This window comes from Ornithodoros turicata, chromosome 7 (genome assembly GCF_037126465.1).
Source record: "Ornithodoros turicata isolate Travis chromosome 7, ASM3712646v1, whole genome shotgun sequence".
Lineage (NCBI taxonomy): Eukaryota > Metazoa > Arthropoda > Arachnida > Ixodida > Argasidae > Ornithodoros > Ornithodoros turicata.
Genome location: NC_088207.1, coordinates 58,384,567 through 58,403,790, shown reverse-complemented (window position 1 = coordinate 58,403,790; position 19,224 = coordinate 58,384,567). Strand labels below are relative to the sequence as shown.

The window sequence follows — 19,224 nt, the reverse complement described above, 5'->3', positions numbered from 1 at the left end:
GGGAGGCGTTGCAGTGTGGTTAACCCCAAGAGGGGAATGACCTCTTGGCTCGTTGTTATTGTCCGCTTTTGTTTTCTCGCTGTATCATTAAGTCAGTATGATGCTTCTTTAATGGGGCTTCTACTAGGCCTACCGGTATCTTCCCACTGATTACTACTTTCCTCTCTCCACAGTAGGAAGAGACTCATGTCACACAGAGCTCGTTGGGAACTCCGCAAGACACTAGGCAACGCGGACTTCCGCCATGGCTAGCTTTATGCCCTCGGAGAATATAAACCAATGTGGAGCACTCACTCACCAAGATGTGCGCCTACATCAGTTGGCAAATATCGCACCTGTCCCAGACCGATAAGGCTGATTGCTTCGCAGGCGTTAAGACTTCAAAGCATTGCAAAACCCGCATCCAAAAGGTACAAATACTTGCGTGTTGATACCTTAGGAAGCTAAACCGTCCATCGTGGTATATAGGCATAGCATCTATAAATAACCTTAAGGTTTCTAAAGAACGTATTTGTTTTCGCTGATTTAAAGAGTACGTGTCCGTTCACATTGCAGTTTAACTTGTCGAATTTGTTGAACTGAAGTCAGAATACATAGCTTGTATTTTCTAGGTGTCTTTACTTCTCCGAAAATTCCTTTCCTGTTTGGAGGTAATTGTGTGTGCGCGCGTGTGTGTAAAACTAAGGAAAAAAAAACGAGTCAATGTACAGTTCGTGTGCCTAAAGTTCGTAAGCCGAGAGCCCGTGGTACATAGTATTAGGGAATCCCTTTCGCACCATGCAGGGCCCCTCTTACTAAATCCCTCGCTGCCCTATATGTCGGTGATATTAAGTCCTTTCTCCCGCGAGAACTTCAGTCAATCACAATCTTTCTACGATAACGTCTAGGCGGTCGTCTCTGCAGCACAGAAAAGATGAAGTGCCAGACGAGGAAAAGAAATCAATGCTCCCCCCCCCTCACACACACATTTAAGCAGAGCCAATCCTTTCTTCCTTCCGTCGTGGAAGCACCAGACAAATATTGTCGCCGGCCACCTGACAGCTCCGCGTTGCCCTTTCTCTGTTGATTGACGACTTGTTGGATACACGTCCACCACCTCTGTAACAAGAAAGACTTACCCGCACCGCAGCTGAACAGGGAAATATGTCTCATTCAAGTTCAATCACGTTTGACTATGAGGCAAGAAATTGGCCTTCTAACTATTATGCCTCGTCTCAGTAAATGCAACTGTAAATGTAACAGCAACTGACACCTGTTCGTCGGTTACAGTTCGAAAACAAAAGTCACTAGCTCCACACACAAGCTAGCTGTAGCATAGTTGCTTGATTGAAGAAACTTGCCGTGACAAGCGCTGCAGGTTTTCGGAGCTCTAGCAAATTCGGAGGAGGGTGCTTTTCGGAGTTTATTAATTTTCCAAGTATTCCGGCGATTTTCGGCGTTTATTTACAACCTGGTTCTCGAATCTTCTACGTTCTCTCTTGCCTGGTGAAGCCGGCATAAAGTTTTCCGGTTAAATGCGAATAGCTAAAAATTTTACTTCCGTTCGTTTCTGGAATTACTCCGAAGACGGGGAACTCTGCCCCATGACTGATCACAAACCTCCCTCATACCTCAGCCTTTAAAGCGTGCTTCGCCGCAAGTACGCTCCAATAGCGGAAAAGCCAACTTTACGAAATCATAGGCTCTGACCGATACCTAATCTAGTCAAGGTGATATTTCGATGTCGCTCATCGTAACGAAAGAAAGAATGTCGTCGGCGACTTGAGTTGGAACCTGGATCATTCGAAAGAAGCAGCTGATTTTCGCTTCTCTCTGCAATTTAACTGAACCCGTTTTGGCGCGGGTTTTGGAACGAAGGTATGGAATGGGTTCTGTTTAAATATTGCAAATAGTGTTTTCGATTATGAGCTTGAAGGTTTGCGAGCTAACAAAAATGTGCGTTACACGTGATTAACATTTAATACCTTATATATACAGCGTGTCTCTGCGCGTGCGCACGCAGATAAAGTAGCTCCACATTCACGCAGGGATCGCGTTGCCTGCTTGCCACACGAACATCCGGTTTCCAGAGCCCTGTGTGTGATCACAGCTAGGGGTGCTAACGGCGCAGAAACCGAAAAAAAAAACAGAAATTACCATTCACGTGGGGCTTGACTTCGTGTTCTGCATTGGTGGCTGTCCTTGCTGTAGCTGGACGCAACTGTGCGGAGCTGCCATATGCGCTATTTGAAATGCACGAAGAGCAGAGTTTGCGTGGCTATACTGTTTTTTACGCAGAGTTTGGTTACCACGATCTTTTTTGTTGGTTTTGATCGCAGAAATATGTGCCTCGGAGGATCGTACGATAAGCGCGTAAACGTGGGGCATACTTTATCTGCACACGCCCTGTACATAATATCTAATAAATTAGCTTTACAAATAACCGAATTATCTTTAAGATGAAAATGAATAACTTCACCTCTGACAGAAATGAGTTCTATTTCTTGGCGATATACGCAGTTACTGTCCTGTCGACTACATTATGTCCACCTTATGCCACACATTCCTCAAGGCCGACGTATCGGATTTCGCGCAAATGTTTTTATCCGTTGCAACCAAACAAAGGAGGGCTTACGGATATTTGACTTCTCTTGGTCAAATAGAAGCTAGTGTTACGCTTTCGCCCCAGAGGGTTTTGTCATCAGTTAGCATTACGAAGCGTGCAAGGGATTGGGTCAAGGTCCACATTGCGTCAAATTACACGAGGAGAGGCTGCTGTATTTCGTCGTCTTGCGTCAGATGTTGTTAGGTGGACGCGGATAGGGAATGTTTACTGGGAATGCGTCCTCGATTGTTCTCTGTTAAGAGTGTAATGAAAGTTCAGGCTCTGCTGCTCGCGACGAAGATGTCTTTGGAAGTACCTATAGCGGTCGCCGTAAGTAACAAATTAGACAGTTTGATACTAACTTTCAGACACGATGGTATCGTATAGTCGCATTGAATTGGTGGTAATTACAGCTGAAGGAGCATGATGTGCTATATACGTACGGTTGAATAAGGACAGGTAGGGCGTTCTATTAGCCGCTAGATAAGGCGTTCAAACGAAGTTTGGTTTAGTTCAGCAGTATGTGAACGAAGAAGTTAAGCTGAAATACGGCCTTAAACCATGCGAGGCTGCCAGATGCTATCCGTGATCCATTTGTTGTGCACGCAAAATTTTGGATGCAGACGACACGAAGCGCAGTGGTTCGAGGGTATGATTAAGATACCCGATCACGAAGATCATACGATCATAGATCACTAAGAACTGAACATACGAGATAGAATGAGAAGCAACTGCAAAAATGCGTCAGAAAAACTCCAGGCGTTGAACGCGAAAAAAGTTGACAGAACATAACATTTCGTATGTCGAATTGAATGAAATCTGCGCCAGCTTGGTCATGGCGTCTGAGGACGAGGCTTTGACAGTTTCGGGGAACGCAGTAAACTGTCTTGTGGGACCTCCGTTGCCCTTACATCTCAGTTTCTTCGCAGAGGCCGCATGGCTGGCCGTCTGGAAAGAAGTTAATGACCGTTTGCACTTAAGGCCATAACCGTTAAAGGGGCACTAGAACGCAAAAAAGAAAACAAAAGAGTTGACTTCAAATTACGTTACACGCTATGTTGATTTCGTACTTGTTATCATAATTCAAAGCTTTGATTACGTTACGAAGCTACAATCAAAATGATACCGGTGATACTTGCTTCGCTGCTAACCAGCGAACGACACTTCAGATCGCGCATCGGTGTTTTTAGTCCACGCTCTTTTAAGCGGTAGCGCTGTGTGAACTAATTTTGTTTGAATTGCACTAATTGAAACACGTACTTTCATTTGAAAGCAAGTTGATTTTGCATTTTAGTGACCCTTTAAAGCCCTAAGAGCGCCCGTCTGGCAGCAGTATAACACTTCATGCATTGCACATTTCGTACATTACAAAAAATTTCTAAGTGTCCGAAAATCTTAGACAAAAATATCGAGTAAAAATTTCTCGCAACGTGTTTCTGGGGCCTCCTGATGACCTGAATGCTGTGATTGTTGGTGATGGTTTGTTTTCCGAAGAGGGTAACCACTATTGAACAAACGAACCGAGCAAGGTTTTCCACATGTGGTGAAACTTTTGTGACAACATCAGAACTTTGGCTATAGATGTTTTAAAGAATTCATTTGTCCGAAAACTGCCTGCTTTTAGTAAAAAGAAAGAAATAAGAAGAAAGTGATAAAAATGTGATAATCGAACGACGACGTGTTTCGATCCGTAAAGCGTGCTTTTCCGCAGGTGTACTGATACTGTGGCAAAAGCAACTTTACAAAATCACGTTTCGAAGCTTTTGCTTTTGCTAAACACTCTCGCTTTGAGCAGCGGCCTACGCCGAATAGCTTCACCTTCCACTTTTCGACGCTCACAAAATCACACTCGCTTTAGCGGTTTCTGTTTATTTCGATAACTTGTATTTTCAGCCAGCTTATTGCAGCCATTTGTGGATTTTTCTGAGAGGAGCAAGCAGACGCGAGTAGGAACCTTTTTCAGTGTAACTTACATCGTTGCAACAGTGCGGGCAAGCCGTGCGCGACGACATTTCTGTCGAGCTTACAAAAGAATGTTCGTTTCTCTCGATCCAATCCAATGTGCGCATCACGTTTGGGCGTTGCAACTACGTGTCTGTTTGACACCTCGAATCTAGAGAGATAGGCGATTAAGGTGAACATTGAACACTGGCAGGAAGGGTACGTGTTGAATATCGTATATGCCGTATTGCAGAAATCATAGCTGGTTTTGCTCTTGATCCTGTTTTCGAGTCTGCCTTACGGAAAGTACACTTGCCCCGATATGACAGGAAAACTCCAATTTATTAAATAGTAGTTTGCAGTTGGCAATTAGAGAGAAAGAAAATGCATCGGTGATATCGTTGTCGTAGAACACCGCATACTTCATAACTAGGTGCTACGCCTTGAAGGTGGGAAAATCAGGTTTTCAAACAATGCCGAATTATCCGAGCCAACAGCCGCCTATAAGAGAAGGCATAAGTTATTCAAAGTCTCTATTCAGCAGCATTTCGTCGCCATCGCAACACAAGTGGTATTTATTCCTTATTCTTTCTTCTTCTGCCATTTTTGAAATGCACAAACATTCGAGAAAACGTTGTGTGAAAGAACAACTGCTACGTGACACGTTTTCCATCATGCAGATGAATCTGTGGCATCGATGAAACTCCGCGCGCAGTAAGACTGGACCTTTTGTTGGCTCGGCGGTAAAGCTGTTGTACTGCCCAACGAGGGCATTATCGGAATTCTTTTTTTTTTGTTGAAAATATCGAATTACACGCGATTCAACAACGCCGGAATGAATTGGAGTTGATATCAGACATAGTCAGGTTTTTCTGTGAGCTTATCTGTGACTTTACAGTCTCGAACAGCGCGCAAAAGGACTTAAACTTCAATCGATGTCAATAGGTCCGAATTTCGAATTCGAATCTCTCCTCGGATATACGACAAATTCTCTCAGCTCTTCAGCTAAAGATCATGACAGAAATATTTGAAGGACGCAGCTCTGTTGGACAAGCGACGGACTGTCTAATGTAAAGTATGTGGCAGCGACAAGTGCAGTTCTCTGTCAGTCTGAAGCTTGCCGCAGAAAGACGTGTGCTTTTCAGACTGAAAGCGTTTAGCAATTCAGATACTGTTACCGCTGCATTAGGCAATCTGCCGTGGAAGACCCGTTGTTCTGCTCGGTGACGTTCGGTCTAACATTTGGAGCGTGCAAATTGCCATTCGGTGATCTCATCTAATCATCGTCTCTTTATGTGGGATTTCCTGTCATCAACACCTCTCACCCTCAAGGCCTCTACACCCTCCTTTGATCACCCGAATCCTCATCTTTATCACCATCTCTCACTACCTACAGATGGCACTGGGGCAGTGCCCAGCCTGATGGCCGGCATCAGCCCATCTCATCCATCGTCTCTTTATGTGTTGTGTGTGTGTGTGTATTCGGTATTGAACAGGAGGGTCAGTACTTCAGGCAGGAAATGTGGCCGATATCTCCCTGAAAAGTCTGCGGGGAAAAGTCCAGGGAAAACCTCTGACACAGCATCCGGTGGTAGGACTCTTACCCACCACGTAGCAGTCAGCATGACCTTGTTAGATACGAGATGATGACCGACATGATTAGATATGCGGTTGGAATTGCTTTATGACGAATTCAAGAACGTTTTCTGTGAGAAATTCCCAATTATGTGATATGTTTGCACAGTGAGCTTGCATGGTACGAGCACGAACATGTCGTTTTCGCGCTCCCACTTGGAATAACCCTGTTGCAGACTTCTCTATGGTATGTGCTATCGGTTCAGGCTAGAACCCCTGTATACCTTGAAAGGATGCCCAAAGATCTGATGTGCGTCATCCATACAGTTTCGTTGTCGCGTATGCGTATATGCCCAGGAATCCATTGAATCCATGGCCTGTAGATGCCTTATACGATATTCTTAGGGTATTTTCCCGACAATTTACATCGTACATCCACCTCCCAGAATACAATGTTATTGCTTGAACGGGAGGATCCGTGTCGCTGGATATGACCAATTGAACGTCGCACTGACTCGTGGCTTTATTGCCAGAAACATGGCAACCAAATGCTGAGCGGATTTCTTATACGTTTTACACGTAGCGCGTAGGTTCAAGGGCGCAGTATATTGCCTCATGCCACGAGTTCCATTACGCTGCTTACTTCGCTGAACGGAACTTCGCATCGCTGGCCTGCTAACGGTCTCGCTAACGGTCACGAGCCGCGGTCATGCCGTTAGTCAATCAGTACGTCGCGGCAGCGAGGAAAAGAAATTCTGCCACGTGTTCAGTAGGTTCTCCTCTCGTTTGTGGTTTTTCTCTTGCTTGGTCTTTCACGATTGCCGTTCAGGTATGAACCATGGCTCTCACTGGAGCAGACTTGTACGTAACGCGTTACAAGTAATTGCATTACTTGTAATCAATTTCTTGCGAAATTTTTGCATGAATTGAAAGTAACGGCCCGAGTAACGCGTTACTTTTATACTCGTTACTCAGTTACATTTTAAGTCGAGTAATTTGTAACGATAATCAATTACTTTTGCTAGAAGTGTAACGGTAATCAATTGCTTTTTTGGAGTAATGGACACAAGTCTGCACTGGAGCCACATTGAAGGACATCCTTCCTCTAACGATTTGCTGTCAGTCGGGCGTGACAGGGACATACCGCCGGTACATTGCTCTCCATTGCGCCGTGGTAGCCAACTCGAAATGAGAAAGCTGTGAACGGAACGTGCTCTGAGAGAACTACCTGATACTCCTGTCACATGGACACGCTTAACTGACATTCGAACTGAAATGAAGCGATGCAAATAGTCGTCTTATGCATCTATTCAAGGCAAGTCGGGGAGAGTTGTCGTAAACTTTCTGACAGCCGGTGACTTGTAACAGTCATATAATGTAACATATTTTGGGTTCTCACCAGAAGTTGCTGCTTTTCTTCTATTATTTTCACTCATTAAAAAAAAGAATAGATTCGGAAAGTGGCGCGAATCAGCCCCTGTAGTGCCGGACTTCCAGGACAACTACAGCCAGAAAGATGGAGACAGAAAAGAAGAAGAAAGAAAAGCTCTATAATCAGTTATAACACGACATTTTTAGGCACCTTTTTCGTCGTTGCTTCTCATTTGTTATCACGACGGTAAGCAGTTGGCAACCTAATTCCTCCACAACCATAGGAAGATAGGTCCTTGTGGGACCGCTGTTTCTATAGTAACGACGGGTATAAATAAAACAAAATAAAGAAAAAAAGCAACGGAGAGAGATACCAGGCAAGTCAGGGATCTAGCAGTTCCGATGCAGGGTTCGTTGAAACTGCGCTCCTGGGAGCGGCAAGTCAAAAATACAAGGTAATAACTTGGTTTCCGAGGCAATAAAAGATTAGTACCGGATAGTATCGTGCGTTGGATACGAAAAATCTCTAGTAACATCAGTGATATTTTTTGTGTGGTTACTTGCCGAGCGCTTTGTGCCGCTTTACCTTTTATTTTCGTTGACTACGCGCAGCCTGGATCATTAATTCCTAACATAGAGGGACAAAAATATCCCTCCAACCCCTTAAATAAGTCATCCGAGCAGTTTTGAAACAAAAATACAACTGCAAGCGTGATTTGGGGCTTTGTCAATGCTGGAAATAATGTATTTGAATTTTAAACGCAAGTTCCAAAAAGTTCCAATAAGAGGTTCAGTTAATTAATTCATCTTATTATATTGTTCGTTTTATTTTTGTCTTTGTGTTTTTTTTATTATCTTTAAAATTTAGACAGCTTTTTATATAAGCTGTACATAATTCCTTTGCTGACTTCCCTTATATCTTTCCCCTTCCTTTTTTTTCTACCAATAATTCCCCCCCCCCCCCTTTTTTTTTGATTGCTTCATCCTACGTAGCTTTCATGACATGTATTCCCGGTGCTGCAGTGCAGAGACAGCAGTAGTAAAAGTAGTAGATTAAAAATTATAAAACTCAATTTAGTCCTATATAAACATATACACGCACGAATTCCTGTTTTCTTTTTCTCGTGTTGTCGTTTCGGGGTGCGTACGAATTTCTATTCTTTTCTGGTTGTCAGGACAAGTTCCGCCCACAAGAAGCGCGGAATGCGACACACTAATTAACTAAGCAGCAAGCTGACTTTCGAACGGGCGCGATCGCTAACGCACTGACAATACTACTAACAATACGATAACTTTAGTACGAATTACTAACAGTCTGGTGCGCATACTAACAAACAAAAGGGGATAGGCTAACAATTTAAAATCCAACAAAGGACTCAAGAAGCAATAACTAAGAGGCTAACAACTACACAGGCTAACAAAAGCAAGCTAAAAGTTATCTACTGGAGACATGCGCGCTCTGACGCGCAACCCTAAAGTTATCTTCTTGTAATTCCACGTGGAAATGGAATCAAAGAGTACTGTATTTTAATATATTTGGACGTAGTCAAATTCAGAGACCCGAAACTGTAAATTTCTACGCCTGGAAAAAAAGCACTCAGTCAAGGTTGCGTGACTGAGCTCTTTCTAAACGTAAAAAAAAAAAAAAAAAAAGGAAAAAGAAAGAGGAGAATAAATCGTAGAGCCGCATTTCGTTTCGCAATTATCCAATTATTGGAAAGGCTGGAAGCTTCCCTATTACCAAAGGAAAAAGATAATTTGGCACTGCGAGAGATTTGCAAGCTTATCGTCGCTAATTGTGCGTTCCTGTCGTGATTACGTGCTGCCTATACTATATGTGCTACAGCGTACATAGCTAAGTATCAATCAATTGATTTGTTGCTACTAGAAATGAAGGAAAATATTTAAATTCGATCGCAGCTGTGAAGCTGGCCAATTCAGTAATACATAATATTTGAAGCAATAGCTTTATATGGCCAAGCACCGAACAGATCAGTCCGTGGCCTTATAGGGCCACGTGACATCACCACGTGATTTATTTATTGATTGATCTTCATCGTTTTCTACTACATACATAGAACAGAACAGGACTGTGAGGGCGAGCCCTGTATGACAGTCCAAACTACAAATACAAGAAGTGTTATAGGTAGAGAGTGAGGAGCACCAAGCAGTTTAACCTGCGACACTGCAAAAACAAATAAAGCAACAAACTTTAAAGAAAATGACTTCTAATCTTCCGTTTAAACTCGCTGTAATTGTTGATATGACGGAAGCTTTCTGGTAACTTCTTCCAGGCCTGACATCCAGAGGTTATCAACGAGAAGTACCAATAGTTAGTTCGTGAGATGGGGTACCGAAGTCTGGTTACATCGTGTCGAAGAGAGTAAGGTGTTTCAGAGACCTGCATGACCAGCTGATATATACTGGTAGGGACATAAAACAAGTTGTGCATCATTAAAGCGACCTTGTAGTTTAAAAGGTTATATACTGAATGTGTCCCCAGGAGCCGGAATTCATGTGAAGCTGACTGACGGGGTTAGAATAGTTCGCTTCAGCGCTAGAATAGTTCGCTTCAGCTCACTATACTGTGTTTGCGGTACGCTGTAATTCTGTAACACCGCAGTAGTAATGCAAAAAATAAATAACTAAACATATTCGTAAGACATTAGGATGCTTTGAATAAAAATTCAACAGCATTATTTCTGAAAGGGTTTCGCCAAAAATTTAGCACCAACAAAATTCCTACAAACCTACCACATTTAAACGCGTTTGCCACAATTCCAAAGATGTAGCTAATTTTTCGCAGTATGCATCAATATATGAAACAAGATAGAAATTTTGGGCCGGTTGTTAAAACACAACGTTAAAATGGTAAAAAACGAAAAAGAGAAACTGTGCAGTGGCCGAGTGCGAGGGGTGCCGTGTTGGGGTTGTCCTTATTCGTCACCCCTGCACTGTTCTCTCTATTTTTTTAAAGCATTTGAAGATATCCACCGAATAGCATGAACGCTATGCTCGTATGTTTCGTACAATTACCAGAGAGTATCTGTTTCACTGTATAGCAGGCTAACCCTTCCCTCCCCTTTTCTTTTTCTTTGCTAATAAACATATACCCCCCCACCCCACCCCTACCCACCCCTGTTTCACTGAAAACGTATTCACGACGGTGACAGAAGCGTATGTAAACAGACTTAGTTACTATACTGCTTTTTTTTGCGAAGTTCGTAGAACTATAAGAACGCAGCAATTAACCACATGCCAGAAAACGAAGGTTCACGTCTTCGTAACCACGAATAACATCGGAACGGGACGTCTGCTATAATGCACTAGTCCACATTGCGTCACGATGGTGGCGAGACGATTTAAAAAAAATCCAGTGTTAGTGCCGCGAAGCAACTGTTGCTATGAGCGGCGTAGAGACGGCCATAAAAGGGGGAGGGGACAGCGGGAAGGAGTGAGAGATAGGAGGACGTCCTGGGCCGACTTCAGGGGAAACTTTGCCGATATCCGCCTGGAAAGTCCGGCGGTAAAAACCCAGGGAAGACCTTAGTACTCAAGATTGTGGTGGGATTCGAACCCACCGCCTCTTAGTCTTCAGCACGACCTTGGAGCGAGTGCTCTATCCGACCGGCCGCGTTACAATAACGTTACGTTACGTAACGTTAACGTTAAACACGTTATTGACGTCATGGAAAGAAAGAAAGAACGAACGAACGAAAGAAAGAAAGAAAGATCGAAAGAAAGAAAGATCGAAAGAAAGAAAGGAAGAAATAAAGAACGAATGGAAGAAAGTAAGAACGAACGAACGAAAGAAAGAACGAAAGAACGAAGTAGCTTGTTGGATAAGACAAATGTTTACCTTTGCCACACAAGGAATAGGATTAAACCAAAACGAGAAGCTACACTCTGGAATGGGCTAACATCACAGGTTCTTTTCTGCCACAGATGAATACCAGGTGCTCAAAGACTGGTCCAAGAAATGAGGTTTGGATTTCGTTGTGTAGCCTCGTAATAAAGTATACCACACATATACCACACACACTGTGGCCAGAACAAACAATAGCGCCATAGCTCTCCCTCAGCTATACAGACCTGTTTGCGGTCAACACGAGAATGACAAAGGCGGGCAAATTGCTTCTGGAAATATCATAAACAACAACAATGGCGACGGGATGCAAAGCAAAGCGTGGAATAATAAACAGAGAACTGTTGAAAAGGTTTCAGCAGATGTGGCTTATCGATCACATGAGTCTACAAAGACGACTGTTGCTGTAGAACAGGTGACTTCCTATTACATAGCTGATGTAGCGTCCATGCGTCGTGCTGTTGCCAAGGCACAGCGTTATACATTTGATGTCGGAAAAACAAAGAAACAAAACACTGCACACTCATAAAGTTATCCCTCAAAGTCCTTGATCTGCACACCCTCTATAGTCGTGTTGAACTTAAGAAGGAAAAGAAATCTAGTCCGTCAACTACATACGCCGTTGGAGATAAGGAGGAGCAATAGCGCGCCAGGAAAAATACTGCAGCGCCACCATGCGCCATGAGTAGGTGAGCGCACTTTCTGCCGCAGCGTAGTGTCATGCGGCGAGTCCTAACAGCCAATACGGAAGCAGAGTGAGTGAGATGGAGTAAATTATCTGGCGCAAGCAGGGGGGTGGTGGCGCAGTAATATTTTGAGAGATGACTGACTAGGTTTCTTTTCCTTCTGAAGTTGAACACGATTATAGATACCCCTCAACTCCTTCAGACGAAGTAGCATCGTGCCGTGCCCGTAGGGAAATGGAGATAGACGTCGCTGCTGCTGGCCACCCTGCAGCTACGTCACACAGATCTGATTACGTCACGCCAGGAAATCGCGCCGGAGGACCAGGGTCATGTCGCACCGCTCGTGACTGAATTTGGAGGAGTTTTTTGGAGATTAGATTTATAGAGGGCGAGGTATCGTGACGAGACGTCGTTCAGCGAAAATATTTTGCACTGCATGGTTCTTGAGAGACTACTTGACGAACGAAGCAGGACTTCGAACAGTTAAGGTTCAACGCAAATAGTTCAAGAAAATGACTAGCGTCTTGGTTTTAGCACATACGCGCACACTGTTCTGCAGCATCTGGCTGCACAGAGTCTCCAATTTTTCTACTTTTTTGTGTGTCTGCATCTCTCTCTCTCTCTCTTTCTCTTATTTATGCGTATCCATTGGCCTTCTTTGTTCCGAAATATTGTCTCTCTTAGTTCTATTACTGATGCGATATTTTAAACATTAAATTATTCTCGACGGTGTATCAGGTGCATTATCGAATGGATACATCATTAGTGATGACAACAGGGTACACAAATATATGTCAGTGTCATCCCGTTTTATGGCAGGAAGGTCAACCGTTACAACGAAAGCACTATGAATCTCTCCACACTATGAATCTTCTCCAACACCCCGTTCATCTCATCGTCATTCTCTTTTTTCAAGCACCTCGCATCTGCATTAGATGTCTCGTTGCTTCATGAAACAATGTATCCAATGAAGCCTGAGGAGAGGAAAGGATTTTCGTCTTCCGCTTGTTTTCTGCTCTTCCTGGCTTGTGCACCTTCCATCAGCGTTCATCTTTTTATCTTTCTCTCCTTCTCATCTATTCTCTCTCATCTGTCAGTGTATAGTGGGAAGAATGACAGGAAGCATTCCGGCGTGAAAGAGCCTCACTGCTCTGTTTGTTTGTGCACAGCGCGTAATAGGACATGAAGGAATGGCCCTTGTCATGAATCATGTCCCCAACTGCCATCGTTTCGGGGTCGTGGAAATGGATTTTCCTTTCCGTCCCCCCCCCCCCTCGCTCTTTCCGAATAGCGAGCTTACGCTTTTCTTTTAACTTCTTCCTTGTTTTCTTCTTCTTTCAGCAGCATTTGAATGCGTTCGCGTGAGATACATGAAAGATTGAAAGAGGACGGTATCGGGACGAGGTAATAGAGAGTTTTAGCAGACCGTTGATAAGATGGCTTGCGTCGAACCGTATCAACCGGAATCAATCAGTGGATTAGATTCTGAGTCACGCACGACTGCGATTGGTTCCGATAGGCACGATAACATTTACCAACTGTATACTAAAACTCGCTAATGTGGAAAAACAGTGACGCAAAGACGAAACACGATGAATGAGCAGTATCGTGGTGGTGGTGGTGGTGGGATGTTATAAGGAAGAGGAGTGCTCAGACAAGGCGGCAAGTTTCACTCCTTTGTGAAAGGGGAAGAGGAGAAGGGGGAGTAAAAGAGAGAGGGTAGAGAAGGTTAGAAGTTAAATGAATGAGAAATTAGAAACATAGGGATATAGAAATTAGTAAGAAGAAAGGGTAAGAATAAAGGGAGGAAAGAAGGGAGAGAGAAGGGACTCTGGTGGGACTGTCGTGAGCAGTATCGTGAGAGGTATCGTAACGAGATATGAAGGATTGAAAGGGCAGACTAAAATGCGCTTACACGTGGGCGAATGTTGCTCGGGCGTGTTGTACTAGAGATGGAGAACTGGACATTAGGCAATCTTGAACGGGTACAGCCGGGTCGAGAGTATAGTAATAGTGGCAGCTCGGATTATTAGGGGAGAGGAAATGACGTGCACATTATCGTCCTTATGGGTGCCGTCATTTGTATGCTACTTGATGTGCACGCGTGACATCCTTCTTCGTAAACGCTGCAGCGCTTTCTACAAATCGCATGATAACGGATGCGTGAACTAGCGCAGTTGCGGCTCCCATAACTGGTGGGTGGTGCGGCCTGGGCCGACTTCATAGACAAATGTGCCGACATTTATCTTGGGACGTTTCACGAACATAGCGAAAAGCACTGAGCCGACGCCGGGAGTCAAACCGCGCCTCAATTTAGCTGCGGAAGCCTGTTATCTCAACATTATGGCATAGGACCTGGTTCAAGCATCTAGCAGACCAGCTGGAGCTTCTTAAGAGCCTATCACTCTAAGAAAAAAAGGTAGGATTTTCTACCCATTTCGGTAGAGCTGCATTGCAACCACATTTCTACTCCAACCAGTTTTACCTTTTGGGTATAACTGCAGAGTAGAAACTGTCGTTCTACCAGCTTGGGTAGGAAATTCTACCATTTTCTCTTAGAGCAAACGTGAGAGAGGGGAGGAAGGGGAAAGGGACGCCGCCGCTTATACCCGCGGGGGAGAAGTCGCCTGTGGATTGGCACAACATGGTAGAAGTATACCGTCCTGCTGCAACTTTGGGTAGGAAATTATACCTTTTTTTTTTAGAGTGTACATGTGAGGATCACAGACTCCTCCCGCGGCGGTTATCGGCAGTTACTTGTTTTCACCGAACGCGTAAAAAAAAAGAAAAAAAGAGAGAGAGACAAAACTCGACACACGGACATTGACAGTTTTCAGTGAATACCAGTAAACCTAGATATTAGCGGGTTACCTATCAGGTACGTTCATCGGATGTGCGTTCCTACACCTGTCTCGCAGACAAATCTGCAGTCAAAAATCCGACATGTAGCCTGCAACATGCGCAACAAGGACAGCGCACGTCATTCATGCAAGAGGGCCAGAACATGATACGCAAGTAACACTTAGGAGCTCGAGAGCGCAGTATTTACGGAATTGGCTGGCGATAATCCCCCTTTCCAGTCAGACATAGAAACACGACTCTAAACACGCAGGTACTCGGAAACACACAGTCATTTCGCGGAGACGCTCAGCCATTTCGAACAGCTTGGCATCGCAATGGCAGTTCTTTGGAGAATGGATTTACACGCGCGCTGTAGACAATGAACCAAAAATCGATTTGACGTCGCCAACAACACAGAGTGAAATAGTTTGTGCGCTTTCAGGAGAGCCAATGATTTGTGCTGAGTGCGAAGTTATGTATTCCAGATGGATTTGAGCGGAAACTACTGGATTGATGTGGATCATCCACGCTTGTGTTTCTTCGTAATAAACAACGCCATATCACAGTGTACTTTACGGCTCTCTTTGCGGAAGTCTCGAGCTGAGACGAATTACGACTGTCATGATGTCGTCCAACGTGCTGCCAAGCAGACGCCGGCAGTTGGGAAACTCGATCTCACCTTGATGAATCAGGAGGGTGTAAGAGACAGAGAGTGAAAGAGGAAGGGTGAAAAGGATTAATCGCACGTGTGCGAAGCTCTCCCCATAGTTAAACTTAGACTACGAGGACCAAACAGGAAACAACAAGGATGAGGTACTTTGCATACCTTTGACGCGTCTTGCATATCCGAAAAAAAAAAAAAAAATTCACCCGAAGCACATGTTCTAGCGCCACAACTGGGCGCTGAAACGCGTGAAATGCTCTCCTGAATACGTCGTTGCATCCAACAACTCCTCGCGGAGGATATACATCCACCGTTCGCAACAGTAAACATCTGGGCGGTTCCATTGCTGCGCCGCTAGTCCAAACAGACGCCATTTTGCTTCGCGATCGGTCGTGGAGTTGTGAATGCTGAATAAAACGAAACGGCTCAGAGCAAGTGGGTCGTTCGGATGCAACCGCGCTCCCATGCGCGACACTCGAATCGGTCGTTTCGTTCGAACAAAAACGATTCGCTAAAACTCCCTATTTGCTCTCGTAAGAAACGGCCCCCTTGCCCCCCTCTCGGAACACCCATGACCAGTAGTAGGTAACAATCGCTCGTTGGGTTTCTTATACTGCCGATTGATGAAATGAGGATTAAGCCATTGCTTACGCGAACATCAATGTAATGTGAACAACAGTTGTACCCTTTCATGCAAATATTTGAACTATGAACGCACACGCTGCAACTGCAGTCGGTACACTCAAAGAATAAAAGGTAGACTTTCCTACCCAAAGTTGCAGCAGGACGGTACTTCTACCACACGCGACTTCTCCCCCGCAGGTATAAGCGTCCCTTTCCCCTTCCTCCCCTCTCTCAGGTTTGCTCTAAGAGGAAAGGGTAGAATTTCCTACCCAAGCTAGTAGAACGACAGTTTCTACTCTGCAGTTATACCCAAAAGGTAAAACTCGTTGGAGTAGAAATGTGGTTGCAATGCAGCTCTACCGAAATGGGTAGAAAATCATACCTTTGTAAGAGACCAAACCAGTCGGTCCGAGAGCATCCCCAAAACTGGAGAACGATTTATTTTCACGCGCCTCCGTCGTTTTCCTCCATGTAGGGCACTACATAGGCCCGGGGGTGTTTTGACCATGCCTCCTGGGATGGTATTCGAAAACGTTGCCGATGGTGGCTAGACGGTAGTGGTCACTGGGGTGAATATACGCGATCGTTTTCAGGACGCCCTGCTTGTGTGCTGTCTGGAGTACTTTCACGGGACCTACTAAGGCTTGTGTGGCGCCAGGTAGTCCCGTCCGCACAGTGACGAGGTCCCCAACCTGAATGTCCGGAAGACGTGTGTTGTGTCGTCTATCGAAGTGTTTCTTCATCGACCTTCTATAGTGACTCTGCTGCTCGTGTGTGCTCCGCATCTCCCGTTGGTGGAGGTCGTCGGCTATCCCGAGTTCCGAGTCAGCGGCCAGGAGGGGTGACTCCCCATGCAATGCGAAGTGAGGGGAGCAACCAATCCCTTTGTTGTGAGATCGGTTGTGATGATGTGTGGCAGCCTCGAGGCACGAACGCCACCCATGCGGGAAGTCTGGATATAGGTGAAGAAACTGTTTGATGTCCCGTATGGCTCGCTCAGCTAAACCGTTTGCTGCAGGGTGATAGGGTGCAGTGAGCTTAACACGGATTCGCCTTTGTTGGCACCAGGTCTCGAGGCGTTTGCTTGCGAAAGCTGGGCCGTTGTCGCAAATGATGACTTTAGTCTGTGCAAACATTGCCCTTTCAAGAAGGGCAATTACACTGTTCGTATCCTCGCAACCCGGTCGGGTGGCAACCATGCGAGTGCATTGATCTATGGCTAGTAGGAAAGCTTGAGTTTTCTTAACGCCCTCAGCCTTCTTCTTCAACTCCGCAAAGTCTAGGTGGACTACCTCAAAGGGTGTACTCGAATGTTCAGGCAAGGCCATCTGATCTGTTCGCTGGTGATACTTGATCTTGTACCTTTGGCACTTGTCACATGACCGTACATATTCCGTAACGTCATTCTTCATTCCGGGCCACGTGAATCTTTTTGAAATTTTACGGTACGTACGCCACAGTCCATCATGGCCGCCTGAATGAGGGCTGTCATGGTAAAGGCGAAGAACTCTCTGGCGAAGGGTGTCTGGGACCTCGAAGCGATCCCCCTTTAGCATCAGAGGTTCAGTTCCTTCCCAAAGACGCGGATCATCAGCCGCGTTAACAGCTTGGAGGTCCAATCCCAGGAGCGACATAGCATCGGCACCTGGCACCTGGTCGGCGTAGCATACGTTCGGTGCATTGAACTCTGTGTTGTCCATCCTCCATCGGTACGTTGAGCACCTATATAGAGAAAAATTGGAACCCGAGAAAGGGACAGAGGAGGGACGACACGACACGTTCTCTCACGTTTGAGAACGTGTCGTGTCGTCCCTCCTCTGTCCCTTTCTCGGGTTCCAATTTTTCACCATGTACTAGCTGGCCTGCACCCTTACCCTTTTGCCAATACCTATATAGAGTTTCATTACGTGTTAAAATCCCTCGGGGGGGGGGGGGGGGGCTCGATATTTTCCTGCAACCGAGATAACGTATATCGCTCTCAATTCGGCTCTGTGATGTTTCATAATCAAAACGTCCCACGTTTTGTCGCCCATTCTACATTCCTGATCTTTTTACATACCTGGACTATCACGTTCTCTCTACAATTTATTACAATGCACAGAATAAGCCGTGACAGTATTCTCTGGGATAAGTGGTTCCTCGTCAAATATGACGGTACGATGTCCCTAGTGTGCATAATGCATAGAATTCCGCCGCTCTGCTTCAGTACATATATCGATGAAGAAAGTGCTCGAAGCGTGCAGACTAGCGCGAAACTCGCGACTGCCAATAGCTCTTTCGTCGTTCTCGCGCACACGAAGCAGCTGCGTGCATACTAGGTACACAGAGAAAAATGTACGTTACGAACTCCGCTTTAGAAAAGAAGTTATTTTCGCTACATCAATAGACTTCGCTCGGATATTTTGACGGGCTCGATGTTGGAGCGCTTCTGCTGTGCGCCGGTGGCATAAAATATTCACCGTCGTAGTATGCGTGTCTTATTGAATGTGATAGCCACAGTTGCTTCGCGGCGATAAAACGAAAGTTATTCAATGTGAATGGTACTTGTATGTGTCCTTGCGGCATCGACGTACTGAGTTATTGGTGAAAAAAGAAACAGCAGTATTATCATGCACTCTGAGATAAACTCTGAAAAATATATAGAGATGTTTGTTATGCGACCGAGGAGCTGACTACTTCAAGTCACCGATGCATGCAAGTAAATAAGTATACAGGGTGTTTCACCTAAAGTGGTAAAAAATCGAACTAAACAATCTACTTGTTTGAACAGTTGTGGTCAACGCTACTTATCTGAGGGGAGATCTTACCGTGACTTCTGAGCGCTTTTATCAGATTTAATTCGCGAGAAATTGAATTTTCCCGATTGAACTCCAAAATTTGCGAAATCAACCTCACGTTTCTTTTTTCGTTTTTTTTTCTTTTTTTTTCACTGAAATAGAAGGCGCATTAGGGATTTACTTTGTTGTATTGCAAAGTACATTCACTACTACGACGATAATAGCCAGAAAAAGATTGCGAAAACCGTCGTACCGAGGCGCGCAAATTGCCGGCCGCGCTCAGATGTCTGAAAGAA

The 19,224-nt window shown here is 44.9% G+C and overlaps 1 protein-coding gene across 3 annotated transcripts in view; it reads right to left on the bottom strand.

Moving 5' to 3' along the window:
* Window positions 1–19,224, bottom strand: part of LOC135401734 (synaptotagmin-5-like) — a 188,761-nt gene that overhangs the window by 32,810 nt on the left and 136,727 nt on the right. The window lies entirely within an intron of this gene.